This window comes from Neomonachus schauinslandi, chromosome 3, assembly GCF_002201575.2.
Source record: "Neomonachus schauinslandi chromosome 3, ASM220157v2, whole genome shotgun sequence".
Classification (NCBI taxonomy): Eukaryota; Metazoa; Chordata; class Mammalia; order Carnivora; family Phocidae; genus Neomonachus; species Neomonachus schauinslandi.
In genome coordinates, this window is record NC_058405.1 from 18031453 (window position 1) to 18048912 (window position 17460).

A 17460-nucleotide genomic window follows, 5' to 3' on the forward strand; every position below is an offset into this window, starting at 1 on the left:
CAAAATTGACAAATTTCTTATCTCTCATTTTTTAAGAGGTAACACAGGCGTATTTAAAAATTTGCAATTAATGCAGACATGTAAAAAGTAGAAAATGAAGATAATCTACCAGATTCATCTTAACAATAACCACTTATGATATTTTGGTGTATAGCCTTATATATGTACGTGTGTGGATGCATACTCATGTGGCTAAATGCGTGAGAGTACTCGTGCATGTGATCAGGGGAAAAATACATAGCAAATAGAAACAGAGACAGCCGTCAAATACAGTAGGCATTATATTTTGTAAACTATTTTTGCTTTTGAAGTTAGACAATGTATAGAACTTAATAGACACAGTAACCAGAAACCCTAGAGTTATTTCCGTATTTCTGAAGTTACATCTGTATACAGATAAACATTCATCACAATCACCTACACATGTTGCTTGGAGTTCTTGCCTCCAGCTGCCATGTTAGGTTGCAGTAATGATTGACATGTGTTTGCACACTATTTGGGAATTTCATATTTGTTATGTTGGATTTCTTCTGTTCTTCAGACACACAGCTTGGAAATACGCATTTTGTTTTCCTACAACTGGGTGGGGCACACTTACCAGCCTTAAAGGCTTATAATTAGTGGGTCCCCAGCTTGCATCCTTAAGCAATTGTTATAAATACTACCGTTCTTATTAACCCTGCCTTCTGTTCTCATTCAGTTTCAACAGGGTACACCCAGGAATTTAAACCATAGCGCTTCGTCATTTAAATAGATAACCTGCCACTCAAAAACTGACCTTCAAGTTTGATGTTAGAAATGGAGCTAATAGTTCAAATACTTTAAATAACAGACTATGGATTTTTGCAATGTTTTAATAGGACATTTAAAACAACAGAAAGATCTGATTCTTGCGATTTTCCCCAATAGTGATTACAAATAGTCTCCTCTTTCTTTACTATATTTGAATGGCATATTTCATTTCACACATCCTTTACTTGCTGCCAGAACCCTAATATTGGTAAGGGAGAAAGCTTACCTAGTGCAGTGTTTGTAAATGTCAACTAGCCAACAGATAGTTAGAAGCCTATGAATGTTCACCTTTCTAACATTTGCTTAAAGCCATCTGGAATTAATGTTCTCCTCGTTCTCTTCTTCTTACCTCAAAAAACAAAACAAAACAAAACAACACCTTGTACAGAAGTTGACACAAAACATATTAAATAAAGCTGGTAATGAACCCTCTTGCATTGAAGCAGAAATTAACACCCACATGTTAAAAAAAAAAAAAAGGAAACATTTTTATAGTAATCTGTACACTTGCTGTCAAGTTACCCTTTGATATATCTGCAATTTTCCAGTGAAACACATCTTGTTTATTTTGGATTAGAAGCAAGCTCTTGCATGTCTAGCAGGATTCATTTGCCAAGAAAGAAGCACTATCCTGAAACAAATCACATGTCCCTCAAACCAAGTCTGCTTGTTTTCATTTTATTTTCTCAGCCTGATAAGTAACATTTGTGAAAATGAGTAATTTGAAAGATGATACTGAAAATTGTATAGAGTTGGCCCCCCACTCTCTCAGAAGCGCAGCTAATTTTCCTGGGGCCTCAGGACTGTGAAGTAGGGAAATGGAGAACGAGGAAGTGGAAACCTCTACCCTGGATCCCTGCTAGTACATGATGCAGCAAGGAAGCCAATGGATACCCTGGGTAAGTACCACGTTGTAGAGAGATCTGCCCTTCTTTGGGCTCCATTTATCTTTTCTATTTCTTTTGTTTCTCTTTCCAGGTTTGTTCTATCAAAACCGAATGTAACAAAATCTGGGTAAATCATCAACATCCTCTCACGTTCAGCCATACCCACACCTCCAATCCCACCATCCAACATTCATTTAGTAAATATTTACCGAACCCCTTCTTGGTACAAATCACTTCATAGGGCCAATTGGACATAGAGCAATTAGCAGAGCCTATGATTAGATTAGCATATGACAGTCCTTAGCCTCTAACATTACAGAGTAACTTCTCCTATTTTCAAGTCCTTGAGTATTCTGTCCTTCCCAGGTCCAAAACTTTCCAAGTTTACCTAGCCATCTTTTCCCCTTAAGCTTCTACCTCCATTTCTCAATTTATATCTGTTCTATAAAAATCCCCCCCCAAAAGAAATCTTCCACTAAAAGTGGGTTATTTTTAAATTTTATCGGCTAATTACTTAAAGTTCAAACTCTTCAGCCCATACTTAAAATCTTGGCTTTTCAACTCTTACATATTCAGTTACTGATATCCAAAATGATCATATAGCTATAGTCTTGCAAATTATTCACTATAAATGATAGTATGAATATGCAAAATGCCAAGCATCTTAAAAAATAACTAGCTTACACTAGTCCTTTCAAAAAGCAATTAATAAAATGTATACTTTTAACAAATATTTTTGAACATCTATATATCACTAACCAAACTTGTTAGCTGGAAACAGAAGAGATCAAAGATCTGGTCAACTGACCCAATATATAATTTTGAAAATGTAAATTTAATTTGTTCCTGATAAATGGCCTCTCAAAAAATAACCCATTAATAAAGGATACTGTCAGGAAAGTAAAACTTATTTGGGGCCTTTTAGGAGTCAACACATCTGTTTGCTTTAAACCTAGGAGATATAGAATGATAAGAAGAAATTAGGTTGTAGCTAAATATCCATGAATATTAAGGTTATTCTCTGTTGGTTTGGAGGGCTCATTTACACACCAATATTCAGCTTTAGGAATTTAGGGACTCATTAATTTTGCTAAACGTGGAGTTTTGAGAAAAAAAAAAAAAAGCTAATTATTTCTTTACTATTTTTATATCCAAGCACAGTCTTCTTATTACTCACAAAGGACAAATCTTTACCAATCCCCACCCCTTGCAGTCGGGGAAATAATTTCATTTAAACATCCCCTGAAAGCAATTATTTATGGGCTCCACAGAAACTGGGGTAAACTTTTCGTGGTCCCATTTATTTTGTGGAGATTAAAGATTACTTATAAAATAATACAACTCATAACTATTTGGTTACTATGTTAACAGAAAAATCAAACAAAAGTAAACCAATGATCCCAATCACATATCAGAAATACCTTGTTATAATTTAACTGACCTTTCAGTTGCTCTCAAAGTATTATTTTGATCTTTTAACAACATCACTGATTTGAGAGGCTCTACATTCTCTGCATCATCAAAATTTTATGAACCAAAATTATTAACACAATTGGTTTTATTGAGAATTGCTTTGTTGTTCTTGTAAGATGTTCTCTGAATAGACTGTTGAGGTTTATCCGAGGCGCAATTATTGCTAATTAAATCTATGATAAACACTGTAATATATTTGAAGAAACCCTTCTTGAGGCATCTTCCCTACCTGACACTATGTGTCCTATCTTTCAGCAATGTACAACAGTTATTTTGCTGTAATTTCTGTAGCACAGTTGTCTCTGGGGTCTCCTTTAGAATCTCCAAGCTTCTCACATTTCAAGTTTCTCTAGAGCAGTGTTTCTCAACCTTGGCTGGCAGTCCTGATGTCCAGCTGCATCTCAGACCAATTACATCAAAAACTCTAGGGGTGGAACCCTGACATCAGTAATTTTTAAAACTCCCAGGTGGTTCCAAAGTGCAGTCATGGTTGAAAAACACGATTTGGAGTGAGAAATGACCTCAGGCTATCCCACAACTTTTCTATTAATAACCTAACAGATTACGATTGGCAAAATGGCATCAGTGAACATGTATGGTTGTAAAATAGAGCTATTTGTTTTGTTCCAATTCTGCTGAGGTATTTTTGTAAAACCTCTGTGTCTATGTCCCTGTAAGTTGAAGTTTGAGCCATCAAATTCTGATAAAGAATCTGCTAGGTTTAGACCAGAGCTGAAGCATGACTTTTCTTGATTTAAAAAAGGCAGTTCTTAGTAATATTAAGCCATTTAATTATTTCCTAAAAAAATCAATTTTGAACAAAAGTGTTACTCTTAAAAATTAAAATTTTAGTAACTTTGAGGTAAATAATAAGCTGTCGATGCCATTTATCTAGATCAATTTATTAATGCACAGAATTCCTAAGAGCATCACTCTCATCAGTAGTTTCTTTGTATGAATTCTTATGTATTAAACTCTGTATGCTAACATTTATGGTGTCTGAAACTCCTTCATGTAATATCATTAATGTTTTTAGCTTTCTAGTCAGGAAAAATCCTTTTAATTGTTCATTCTAATGATTCAAACGAAATCATGTTTTTGTTTTGAACCCACCTTTAAATTTCAGCTCTAAGCTCTTTTATTTATTTTAAATTTGCTGCAGAGTTAATCTTCAAACCTCTCAGTTTATTTTTCAATAATGTCTCTCTCAGGCTCAGACATGGGAGGAATAATTAGACATCTCTCATTCATCAATAACAAGGAAACCTTTTCTTAGAAGGTTTCACTCTATGCTTTTTCCTGCCCACAGCCCTTTCGTTAGGTGACAAGTTTATTTGATTTGGACAACTATTTGGTCATTTTCTCTAATGGGACTTAGCAAACTTTGACATCTGAAATTTAAAAAAAAAAAAAACTTTCATTTGGAAATTTAAGTTACTATGGAATGCAATTAATAAGAATGTCATTATTAATGATGTAAACCCAACTGTTTTGGGGATTACAGTGAATCTCATGACACTGAACAAGTACTATGACATTTACCCATTAATCAACCTAAGAAATTGATTTCAAGAAAGAGCCTTTGGGGGCGCCTGGGTGGCTCAGTCGTTAAGCGTCTGCCTTCGGCTCAGGGCCTGATCCCAGGACCCTGGGATGGAGCCCCACATCGAGCTCCCTGCTCCGCGGGGAAGCCTGCTTCTTCCTCTCCTACTCCCCCTGCTTGTGTTCCCTCTCTCGCTATGTCTCTGTCAAATAAATAAATAAAAATCTTTAAAAAAAAAAAAAGAAAGAAAGAGCCTTTGGTCCCAGATTGCTGGGACCTGAATTATAATGTAAATTTGGTGTCTCCTTTTCAAGTAAATCTCACTTTCCTTGCCAGTTCATGAAGTGGTAGCATGGAGGCAAAATCTCACTTCTAACAGGCAGTCTTTCTGAATCTGCTTCCCCAAGCAGAAGTGATCCACTCTCTTGCTATTTCTCCTTCCTGTAAATACTTAAAGAGGTTCTACCACTTAGTGACACATTTTCTTGACTTCCTCCCCATGCCTCTCTGTGATAATCTGACCTGATTCATAACTATATCTCTAGCAACTAGGGGTTCTCACTTGGTGTTCAATAAATGTTTGCTAAATGAATGATGAGGGATGTGGATTACACAGATTTAGCATTTGTTAACATGCATCAAATTGCCTGTTTAAGATCTGTGCATTTCACTGCATGTAAATTGTACTTCAACTACAAAGAATAAAAGAAATCTTTTCATTCCCCTTGGAACATGCTTTCAGAATCAGATGGCAAACCATTATGGAATTGGAGATTTCTTCCTTCATCACAAATAGGTTAATATGCATCCTGATAATCCACATTGTTTTCTGGACTCGAAAATTTACTATTTTACAAAATCAAACTCATCCACAAATTTGCCACCCGTGTGGATATTCAAATAATGTGGAAACACACATGTCAAATTCAAGGAAGATGTCTTAAATACTAACGGCTTCATTGAAATAAAATTGAAGTTTTCTATAGTAATTATTTTGTGGGATTAGGCATATTTGGTTATTACTACACTAAAACATGACAACATCCCTTAATAGTCAAACTTTGTATAAAAGAAACACTCTCATTTACTTTTATAAATGTTTGAAAAATTCTACAGAGTTATATATAAGTAACCAAATATAAAAATTGGTATGGACTAAACCAATGCAAATGAGCTGAGACATTATTTAATCAGCTGGTACCATCAAGAGGTCCTAAAAGGTATATAAGTACATTACTTACAAGTGAAAATCTACTACTTTATTATCAGTTATCCAGTCAACAGTTATTAATTAATAACAAAAATGCCCTACAGAATGGCCAGAGTATAAACCCCAATCAATAAACAACAAAAAAACGTAATTCTTCCTTTCCTAATCATTTTATCCTTCTTTCTTTGACTTCATTACTTGATCTTTAATAGGTAAGAAAGCATGTAAAGTGAAAAAAAATAAATAAATAAAACATAAAAACAGAAGCATGGCTTCATCAACATCAAAACTTGAAAACACGTTGAGAAATAATGATAAATTCTTGCTGTTCTTAGCAACATAGAATAGATACTAGCAATAAAAAAGACCTGGGAGTCTAGAGTATCATTTGTTTGTTTAAGAAGAACTTTTCTCGGGGGCACCTGGGTGGCTCAGCCGTTAAGCGTCTGCCTTCGGCTCAGGTCATGATCTCAGGGTCCTGGGATCGAGCCCCACATCGGGCTCCCTGCTCGGTGGGAAGTCTGCTTCTCCTTCTCCCACTCCCCCTGCTTGTGTTCCCTCTCTCGCTGTGTCTCTCTCTGTCAAATAAATAAATAAAATCTTTAAAAAAAAAAAAAAAAGAACTTTTCTCCTTAATGAAATATTCTGCAACATGTCATATAAACAAATTAAAAGAAGTAAAAGTGCGTGACTATCCAAAGCCTTACCTGTGGGCTCGTTTTTCACTTTTAGTAATGTACCCTGAGGGATAACTATAGAAAACAGACCAAAAAAAAAAAAAAAAAAAGTAGTTCTTACTGACAAAGCAAAAATGTCCCATTCCCCAAGAGGGTATGAATGTCCTTTGGTCACAGAATTAGTTTATAGGGGAGCATATTGAATGGTTTTGCTTTAATTGTATGTTTTTATCTAATTATAAAGAAAAATATAATTTCTAGATTATATTAAAACTATGAGTGATTATTAACTTTAAAAATTTAATTTCGTGAATTGATTTTATTCCCTTAAAATAGAAATAGTCCGGGGACGCCTGGGTGGCTCAGTTGGTTAAGCGGCTGCCTTCGGCTCAGGTCATGATCCCAGGGTCCTGGGATCGAGTCCCACATCAGGCTTCTTGCTCAGCAGGGAGCCTGCTTCTCCCTCTGCCTGCCTCTCCCCCTGCTTGTGTTCTGTCTCTCTCTCTGACAAATAAATAAATAAAATCTTAAAGAAAAAAAAAATTAAAAATTAAAAAAATTTAAAAAATTAAAAAAATAGAAATAGTCCTATTTTGCATTGCAGTTTGAATTTTTTTTCCAATGAGTGCATAAAATTGTTGCATATGCAAATGTGCCATACCCTTTAGTATTGTTTATGTACTTTGCAATTGAAGTGTCTATATCAAATTCTTTAACTCAATTTCTGGTAAACCAAACACTACTTAATAGCTTAGCACACCTGATTTGACTTGGCATTTTCAAAACTGATTTATTGCACACTCTGAGAAACCTGTTAGTTCTAATCTTGCAAATGCAATAGGTTCCTCTTGCCGTGATAATTATTATGCAGCTGATAGGTATGTTATGTCTTCCCTCAGTTTATATAATTGTGATTTATCATCCATTTCCAAGAGAAATCACATCTCCAAAGCAACAGGTTCTGCTATGTCCTATTGACTAAAGTGCTATGCATTATCTGAAGAGTAGCTGGGTTACAAAGAGGGACCAATACAAACTCACCCTTTTCCAAGCCGTGGAGTAATTCCTGGGGAGAAACTGATATGCCTTTACGCTTTGCAGTAGGTCCGGTCAATGTCTTAGAATTTAAACACAATTAACCTAGAGTTTGCAGTTTGCTTCTACTGCTTACAAATAACTGCCATCAATAGGCTACACATGGGACTGACTTCCAAAATATTTGTAAAATATGCCAAATAATTAAGTAGGGTTGGTGACAATGTAAGGTATATTGAGGTAATGATATAGCACAATTCTTCTTATTTCTTTAATAATTTCCATTCTCAAACTGTAATTCATTTTTTTTTTAAACTGACAATGACAACTTGACAAGCATTGTTTGTAATTATGTTTGGATTTTTTTAAATCCGAAGTTCAGTGACTTCTGATCCTTCCCAATAAAATTGTATCACTCTGCCATCCTAGATGGGTCCTTCACAGCCATGTGAGAAAGGTATTCTTAGATATATGTCTCTTTTTCTGTATTATGAAGTAACAAAAAGAGCTTTGAGAATTCTGTATTTGTTCTCTTATTGATGAGGACCCAAATTAAGGTACAGGTAAAGTGGTTCTGGAAAAATACCAAGATATTTTGTCTCTGAGTTTTCTCTTAAGTGGCAAAAAGTAAAGCAATGAAGAAACAAGTTAAAGAAAACCATCATTCTTTATACTCCATATGATGATAAAGAGGTAATTCTAGGATAGCTAAAATTATTTTAATATTTACTTCAAATTTTAAAGACAGAATGAATTAGATTCAACACAAAGGGCAACTACTATTGCTACAGTAACTACATTTGAATCAATAATTCATGTATTCACAATTCCATAAAAATCTCTCAGTTCTTTCTTATTTTCCTATTACAGGTATATTTGGTTCTTATAAAGGGCAGTATGTAATAGAATTAGGGAATATAAATTAGACCTGAAAAATCACTCAAAAATTATTTTCTTCTATGGATCGATCTCTCAATCTATTAATCTATCAATCTATCAATCTATTCACTATCTACCTATAGCAAATATATTTATAATATTAAAATGATGAACTCCCCCCAAAAAATGAAATCTAAGATAAATGTGAAAAATTCCTATGTGTAAAGTGGGCAACTTATACCAACTTTATTTTAAATAAATCTTTACATTTCTGTGCAAAAGAGGGAATGTATTTTATATATGCTTTAGTAGTAAACAAATTTATAGTTAAGAAGGCATTCATCTAAATATTATTTATAACAATGAAAATATCTTAACAATCCATCATGGCTACATAAATGAAGGTATACCTTTTTAAATGAAAACTACACAGTTGTTATAAAAGATATTATATACTGACATGGAAAAATCTCAACCATATACTATTGTGTGAGTAAAGAAAGTTCCAAGCAAAAACATGTATAGTATATGTCCTTTTATATAAAATAATATTAGAGCATAGGCATTCAGAGAGATAGGTCTATACATATGTCTTTAACTTATAAATAATAGTTTGCCTTTGGGGAGCTTGATTTGTGCTAATGTTTATTTTCTTTTTAGCCAAAGTAGTAAAAGCACTGATGATCTTTCTGCAATGACTTTGAATCTTCTTATTTACCCTCCAGATGTACCTCATTATTGAGGCTATTTTTTGTGGTCTTCTCATCTGACGCATTTTAAGATGATATAAATGCGAACATATTCTGAGAAGTTATAACCAAATAATAAGTAATCCTTGCATGATTACTCCTTACTTCTGAATAGTGAAGGAGTAGAATGCAGCTTAGTAAGAAACACATGCACCAAAGGTCAAGTGTTCTTATGTAAAATATAAGGTTTTATGAGAAGGGAATAAAAAAATTCCAAGGTTCATGAACAAAAATGAAGAGGGGCTAGGTAATTAGAAAACATGATAGAGCACAAGAAATTGCAAAGTCCCAAAGTCCAGAGTTTTCTAATTGGGTAACAGAAGACCTGAACATTTGTTTCCATCCCTGCAGTGAAGAAAGAATTAAAAAAAAAAAAACAAAAAAACCCCACTCAACCTAAAGTAAACTATGGACTTTTGGTGATAATGACATTTCAATGTAGGCTCACTGGTTGTAACAAGTGTGCTATTTGGTACTAGATGTTGATAATGAGGGAGGTGTGCATGTTGGGGTGTTGGGGTTAATGTAGAGCATGAAATCAACCATAATACCTGGCTTGCTAAAATGTAACACAGAGGCCACTGAGGGCAGGGAGGGTTTCGGGGAAGGGTGTGGGCCTTTGGAATGCCGGGGCCTTCCGTGACCACTCAGCAGTTGGAATGCTGTGGGGAGTTACCTTCCCCAAAGCTCTCTTAGCCCAAACAGCCGCCCTGTGATCTAAGAGATGTATGCATTGTCCCTTAGGCTATGTTTAGCAGAACACGCAGATTAGCATATTGTATCTTTCCCATAAATCCTCTCAGTTTCAGTAAGACCCCTTGTCACACATCACTTGCTTGAGAACTAGTGATAAGGACATCCTGAAGGACCAATAAAAGCAGGAGCAAAGAAGAGCAAAGGGTCTTCGTCTCTGAGCGTTGAGCCCCTAGCCTTCTCCTCTCTTTCACAGCAAACTTTGGGGTCATCTTTCATCCGTTGGTACCGGATTGCTGGCCATTCCCGGCACTGGGGGACAGAGGGTGTATGGAAACTCTCTGTACTTTCCACTCAATTTTTTTTCTGTGAACCTAAAACAGCTCTAAATAATAAAGTTTAAAAATTAAAAAAAACCCTAAAGATCCTCTGCTAACTGCTGAAACCAATGCAGTAGATGTCTTCTGGCCATCCCAAAGGACCCTAACCAAGATTCACTCATCACATGGAAGGAGTGGTCCAAGAGGGGGGAATGTAAACCATGAATCTCTTGACACCCAGACATCCCTTGGCATCATTTCTATTTCATTTGATTAAGAAAGCCAGTCACAGAGCCAGCCCAGGTTCAGAGAAAGAAGCAATGGACTTCCCACCTCAATGGGAAGAATGGGAAAGAACTGGTGGCCAACTTTTAATCAATCATGGGAAGAGATCTCAATGGGGCACTTGGAAAAAGCATCAATTTGTATTAGGTAATTGAGGTTAATCAAATTAGGAACTGTTTTATTAGATTTGATCTAGTATTATACCTCTTCCTCCAACCTCTCTGGGTTGGAGAGGGTATGAACTCAAGAACACTGTCATCATTTTAGACCAATAAAGTAGCTAAATTGCTCTATTTTATGTCTTAAAAACTACATAAATTATGGTAATGGAATAAAGAAACAAGCAAATGAAAATTAGCAACTCAAAATTCATGCATCATTCAAATTTAATTTGCATGGCATGGGATCACTAGCTTTTTTTTTTTTAATTAAACATATTGTTATATATTGTGGCGCCTGGGTGGCTCAGTCAGTTAAGCATCTGACTCTTGATTTCAGCTCAGGTCATGATCTCGGAGTTGTCAGATGGAGCCCTGCATCTGGGCTCTGTGCTCAGTGGGGAGTCTGCTTGAGATTCTCTTCCTCTTCTTCTGCCCCTCCCCCCACTTGTATGCCCTCTCTCTCTCTCTCTCTAAAATAAATAAATAAATCTTTAAAAATATTATTATATACTTACATAAAAAATATATTGGAGGAAAATCAATTCTTATTACATTTGGTGCAGAATATTTTTTCCAAACTTACAGATAAAGGTTTGTACAACAAATGATAAAAAGAGAAAACAGAACACTACTGTAGTCAAGAGAATAAAGCTTCCCCTTTCTCCACAGATTTCCATACTTGAGTCCCCAAAACCCATGAGTATGTTACCTTACATGGCAAAATGGGACTTTGCAGATGTGATTAAGTTAAGAGTTTTGAAATGAGAAGATAACCTGGATTATCTACATGGGCCCAATGTAATCTACCCCCATCATGGGTCTTTATAAGTGGGGGTGGGGGAAGTAGGAGTCCAAGAGTCAGAGGAGTTGTGGTGATGGAAGCAGAGTTTGGACTGTTGTGATCAGGAACCAAGAAATGCAGGCAGACTCTAGAAGCTAGAAAAGGCTGCAACAGATTTTTCCCTCGAGACAACAGAAGGAACGCATCATTTATTGGTAGCCCCAGAAGACTTATTTCAGATTTCTGGCCTCCAGAACTGTCACACTATATGAAGCCATTAGATTTGCTCTAATTTGTGCAGCAATAGAAAGCTTGTAAAACTATCAAAATATTTAAAATGGAAGTTATAACTACTTCCCTTAAATGACAGCTAACGGGGCGCCTGGGTGGCTCAGTCGTTAAGCGTCTGCCTTCGGCTCGGGTCATGATCCCAGGGTCCTGGGATCGAGCCCCGCATCGGGCTCCCTGCTCGGCGGGAAGCCTGCTTCTCCCTCTCCCACTCCCCCTGCTTGTGTTCCCTCTCTCGCTGTGTCTCTCTCTGTCAAATAAACAAATAAAATCTTTTAAAAAAATAAAAAACGACAGCTAACAACCAATAAATCATTTAGAAAAATTTTAATAAAACTGATTTGTATGGTACAGTACTTAACTACACTGGTGTTATCTGATGAGGTCATCTAGGATTCAGGAACTGCGATTTTTAAGTTATAAAGTTGGTTGAAGGCATGCTTTGCCTAAAATATGCTTTGGAAAAGATGAGTCCAAAATACATAATTCCCTTCTGGGGCATATTATTAAACCAACTTTCACATTTTGGAAACACACAGATACTCAATGGTAAATTAAATATAACCTATGTACAAACATACCTATGTATAAATTAACCTATGTATTAATAAACATATTTTAAATAAATCAAACCTGAATAAAATAAAATAATATGTGTTATTCTAACTTATGCATTAAGACATGGAAGAAATTTGTGAGTTCAGGGTTCTCTCCCCATCTGATAGTTGGCAATTTCTAATTTGTGGGGTGTGTGCATGTATGTGTGTGTATGCGAGCCCACTCCCTCCGTTCTCCTAAATAACTGGTATACACAAGAGAATTTAGGGAAGGAATAGGGAGGAAAACAAGCATTTCTTTGTAGATCTATGGAATTAACCTACCATTAAAAAAAAAGTGTGGGTGCTCGCTTCTGCAGCACATATACTAAAATTGTAACGACACAGAGGAGGTTAGCATGACCCCTGCACAAGAAATTTGACATGAAAATTGTGAGTATTCCACAGTTTAAAAAAAAAAAAGAAAAAAAGAGAGAAAACTGTGAATTGAACATGTCATAATTTTATCATCTTCATTTACGGAAATCTAAATGCATTTCATTTCATTACAGTGAAATAGAGAAAGAACAAATACGCCTAGCCAAGAAATGTGAGACCTAATCAGTTTCTATCATAAACTAACTGGCCATCACTGGGCCTGTTTCTACACATGATAAAACAGAATGCCTCATATGCCCAATGTCATCAGCCTGCCACTGTTCTGTTTCCCATCTTAATTAGGACGGGAGCTCCAATATTATCGTATTTTCAATTTATGCTAATGAACAAGGTCACTTTCCTCCTGAAAGCCTGTTTAATTCTTTACAGTTTACAGAATCAAATCAAACTTGTTAGCTCATCTTTGTAAGTTCCTTCCTGCCTTACTTTATATTTCCAATTCTCCAAATATTTTTGTTAAGAGCAAAAAGGCTCAACTGGGAACCATGTTCTTAGCATTCCTCTACTCCTCCTAGCCTGGCCCAACTCATCCACTTCAGCCCAAACCTCTTTGGTAAGGTGTTCGGAAGATACTGGTATAAAATGTGGATGTTCCCCAGACCCCATAAACCTAAACTGCCGGGGAGGGCATTTCTGAGGATGCAGAATAAACCTTAGGAAGATTTGCAATATGGACTCCATTTGTGGATGTGTACCTGCCATGACTTAGGACAACATATAGACCCTGGGGAATCTTGCTTTCCTGATCTGTAAAAGTAGGAGAGTGTTGGCAGCATTCACCCCATGGGGACATTGTGTAGATGTGGAAACACAGTGTTTGTCTTCAGACATGAAGGTACTTAAATATCAGCTGGTCCCATAGTTATTTGAAAAAGAATGGTTTGTAAAAAGAGAGCTATAATCACCAAGGAGATGTAAGAGGGTATTTGTTCTTCTAGAATAGAAAATAGGTATATTAGCAGTCAAGGTAGGTATTGAGGAAAACACAGTTTACTTACGCCATGTTATTTAGCACAGGAAATAAAGAGTTCCTCTTTGGTTTGAGAGGAACCTGCTTAACCACAAGAATCAGAATTGAGAAAGATAAATTCATTTCAGCATTCCCTACTTGCCTATAACCATGTGGTACTTGAGTTCTCTCTGAGCCAGTTGTAACACCTACTGGTTGTCTCATTAATTAATGAGTTGAATAAAATCTTTGACACACTTTCATTTACGAGGAAAAAAAAAAAAAAGAAGTGGGAAAGAAAAATGGAGATGCCCACTCTATCACAGCCCCAGGATAGGACTTCAGCTTGCATTAGGGAAGTCTGACAATTATAGTGATTTATAGAAGGAGAGACTGAGTGAGTGATAAAGGGCAGAGAGCATGATGCTCTTGTGGGTTGTGCCACATAAGAAAGGAGAAAATGTCCCTTGATTCTGCAAAGGGAGGTGTAACCTGGGTGGGGCTGCTCTCATTTGCTGCCTTGGTGTCAGCACCCCCTTGATGAAGCACAGCCTGGTGGTCTTGCTCTGCTAGCTTGCCTACCCTCTCAATCCTTAGTCTGTCTCCACCAGACCTGAGCCTTCTGGATGCCCAATTGTGAGCAAATGTTCTTGCACAGATTATAGTATTCACGTGTATAAACGAGGGGTAAGTTTAAAGCAAACATTCACATTTTAGCAAAATGCAATGCCTCCCTCCATCTTCTACATAGGAGTGAGGACTTTGTCACAAATATGGATTATGACCCAGAGCGATCCTAATTATTTCCTAACGCTGTCTGCTGCTGCGCCCCCTCTCCAGCCACAGCCGTGTGCTTGCCATGATCAAGCTGGATATGCTCCTGCCTCAGAGCCTTTGCAATTCCTTCCGCTTGAGATGTTGGTCTCCTAGACAGTGTATGGCTAACTCCCTCAAAATACCACTTGCTCAGTAAGACCTCTCCTGACCACCCTATATAAAAGTGGGACCTCTAGCTTCCTTGACCCTCCATATTTTTTAGTCTTCAATACAGGCCACTTGGATATCTATTAGGTAGGTTGTTTTTCTCTCTCCAAAGGCTGACAAAACCAAGAACAGAACCTGGCACATTGTAGGTATGCATTACATCTTTATGAAATGAATATTTGTTGAATGAATTAGCATTCAGGATGTTTCTTGGTCAACCAAAAAAAAGTCTAAATAGCATTCATTTCAAAATTGCTTGGTGCAGCAGGGAAGCAAGAAGTAAATTTTATTGTTGTCCATATTAAACCAATTAAAATATTTAAATTTTTGTTATCTCAAGGAATTTTCTTTGGCTTTATGGAAAATTCACTCATCCAGAATATTTTGTGAGCACTCCAACCAAAATATGCTTCATTCAATTCTGTCTATATATTAATCTAGAGATAAAGTTGACATCTTTAATTTTGCTACAAATGTTTAAATGACTACTTATGAACCTCACAATTTTAAGAATATAAACCCTTTAATAATCAATTACCACATCCAATTAGTTCACAATCATTGAAATATACATTTGGGACTAGGGCTCATTTCAAATCTCAAAATACAAAGTCACTTAATTCAGAACTCCATCTGTGCCTCAGTCTCTGGAGTCTGACAAACAGTCTCCAAATTGTCTTCTGAGTTTTCATCAAAACAAGACACCAGTTTGGGATCTATTTTAACATTACTTACACTATATGGGGACTCACGTTGCATCTGCTTTCATTTTTCTCTAATGAAAGTTCCTAGTTGTCGTGTCAGAAAGGATGTACGTATTCCCTAGAAATAGCACTGTTATTTAGAATGCAACAATAGAGAAAATCGAAGCCCCAGATCTTATATTTCATATTCATAAAATTGTAATTGGCCTTTTTATGTCTGTGCTACCCTTGAGACACAGGGAATTAATTTTGTGTCCATGAACATATATAGGATACCCGTAAAACTCAGAATCGTTCAAATTCTCATTCCCAAAAAGAAGTAGAGATAAAATCAAAGCATATTTTTCTTTAATCTTGGGGATTCTGTATAGTTTAATGTGACCTCTAGAGATGATATTAAATTGCAGTTATTGTAAATAATGGGCAAAGAAGACCCATGGCATAATGTTTGCAAGAGCATTGCAAATAGAGAACAAATCCCCACCAAATTTACATTTCACCTGCAGGATGAAGCAGACTCCTTGCAGATATCAAATGTTTATACTCTCCTAGGTCATAGTTGCTACAGGTACAAGCCTTGTTAGCTCATTGGGTTCAAAGTCTGGTTTTACTACTCTGTATGACCCAGGTGAGGCTTAGACTTGCTAATACGGCAAACTCGTTTTACTCATATCAATAGGGATAAAAATCCCTACATCAAAACTTGGGGAAGGGTGAGGCCTATGTAAATTAATATACATAAAATACCAGCATGATTTCTGATTCATAGTAAACGCTCAATAAATTGGCACCGGGTGCCTGGGTGGCTCAGTTGGTTAAGCGACTGCCTTCGGCTCAGGTCATGATCCTGGAGTCCCTGGATCGAGTCCCGCATCGGGCTCCCTGCTCGGCAGGGAGTCTGCTTCTCCTCTGACCCTCCCCCCTCTCATGTGCTCTCTCTCATTCTCTCTCTCTCAAATAAATAAATAAAATCTTAAAAAAAAAAAAAAAAAAAAAAAATTTTAATAAATTGGCACCAACACTAAGGCCCATCAGACAGAATAGACATAATAATATCAGCTCATAAAGAGGTGAGAAAGTTGCCTTGTCATTTGTCAGAAAAAAAAAAAAAAAAGCAAGTATACAACTTTTCCAAAAGGACAAAAGTAAGTCTTGGCCCCGTGTCTCTTAATTTTTGTGTTTGTGCTTAATGCACAAAATCAGGATTTTATTCGGCACTTGAATGAGAATACACACATACACACAGAGACACCCAAAATAACTTAATTGTTTTTAAGGTATGTATTATGTTCTCTTCATTCCTCCCTCCATAAGTGAAATCTACAATGTAAAAAAATTCCCTAAAAAAATGAACAAATATCAAGGCAATACACAATTTCTTTATTGATACAGATTAATGTATAGTAATATAATTTGTACATATATCCAGATATGCGTGTATAAAGTTGTTTTTTTTTTTTTTACAAATAAGACTACAACAATCTGAATAACCTCTCAAAAAACAAAAAAAGAAGAAAGAGGGGACCAAACAAGAAAGAAGAGAAAGACCCTCCTCCCTCTCATGCTCTCTGTCTCTCATTCTCTCTCTCTCAAATAAATAAATAAAAAATCTTTAAAAAAAAGAAAGGGGGGGGGCGCCTGGGTGGCCCAGTTGGTTAAGCGACTGCCTTCCGCTCAGGTCATGATCCTGGAGTCCCTGGATCGAGTCCTGCATCGGGCTCCCTGCTCGGCGGGGAGTCTGCTTCTCCCTCTGACCCTCCTCCCTCTCATGCTCTCTGTCTCTCATTCTCTCTCTCTCCCAAATAAATAAATAAAATCTTTAAAAAAAAAAAAAAGAAAGAAGAGAAAGAAAAGAAAAGAAAGAGAGAGAGAGGAAGGGAGGGAGGGAAAGGAATAATACAGTGGCATCAGCTCTGTTAAACCAGCCCTATGAGGAACCTTCTCTTTCCACCTCTCCCTTTTTGTATGTCTGGTCTGAAGGAGAGTGGTCTTGGAGCTGTGGAAAAGACTCCTCTTCACATGCTCTTTTTGCTAATTTCTACCTGAGAGGGGCTC

The 17460-nt window shown here is 36.5% G+C and overlaps 1 protein-coding gene and 1 non-coding gene across 2 annotated transcripts in view; one reads left to right on the forward strand and one right to left on the reverse strand.

The window, feature by feature from the left end:
• GPC5 (glypican 5) overlaps positions 1 to 17460 on the reverse strand; it is a 729885-nt gene that overhangs the window by 150377 nt on the left and 562048 nt on the right. The gene's annotated exons all lie outside the window — the stretch shown is intronic.
• On the forward strand, positions 12674 to 12782 carry LOC123324435. Its single transcript, XR_006539807.1, has one exon. It is a non-coding gene; the product is annotated as a U6 spliceosomal RNA (small nuclear RNA).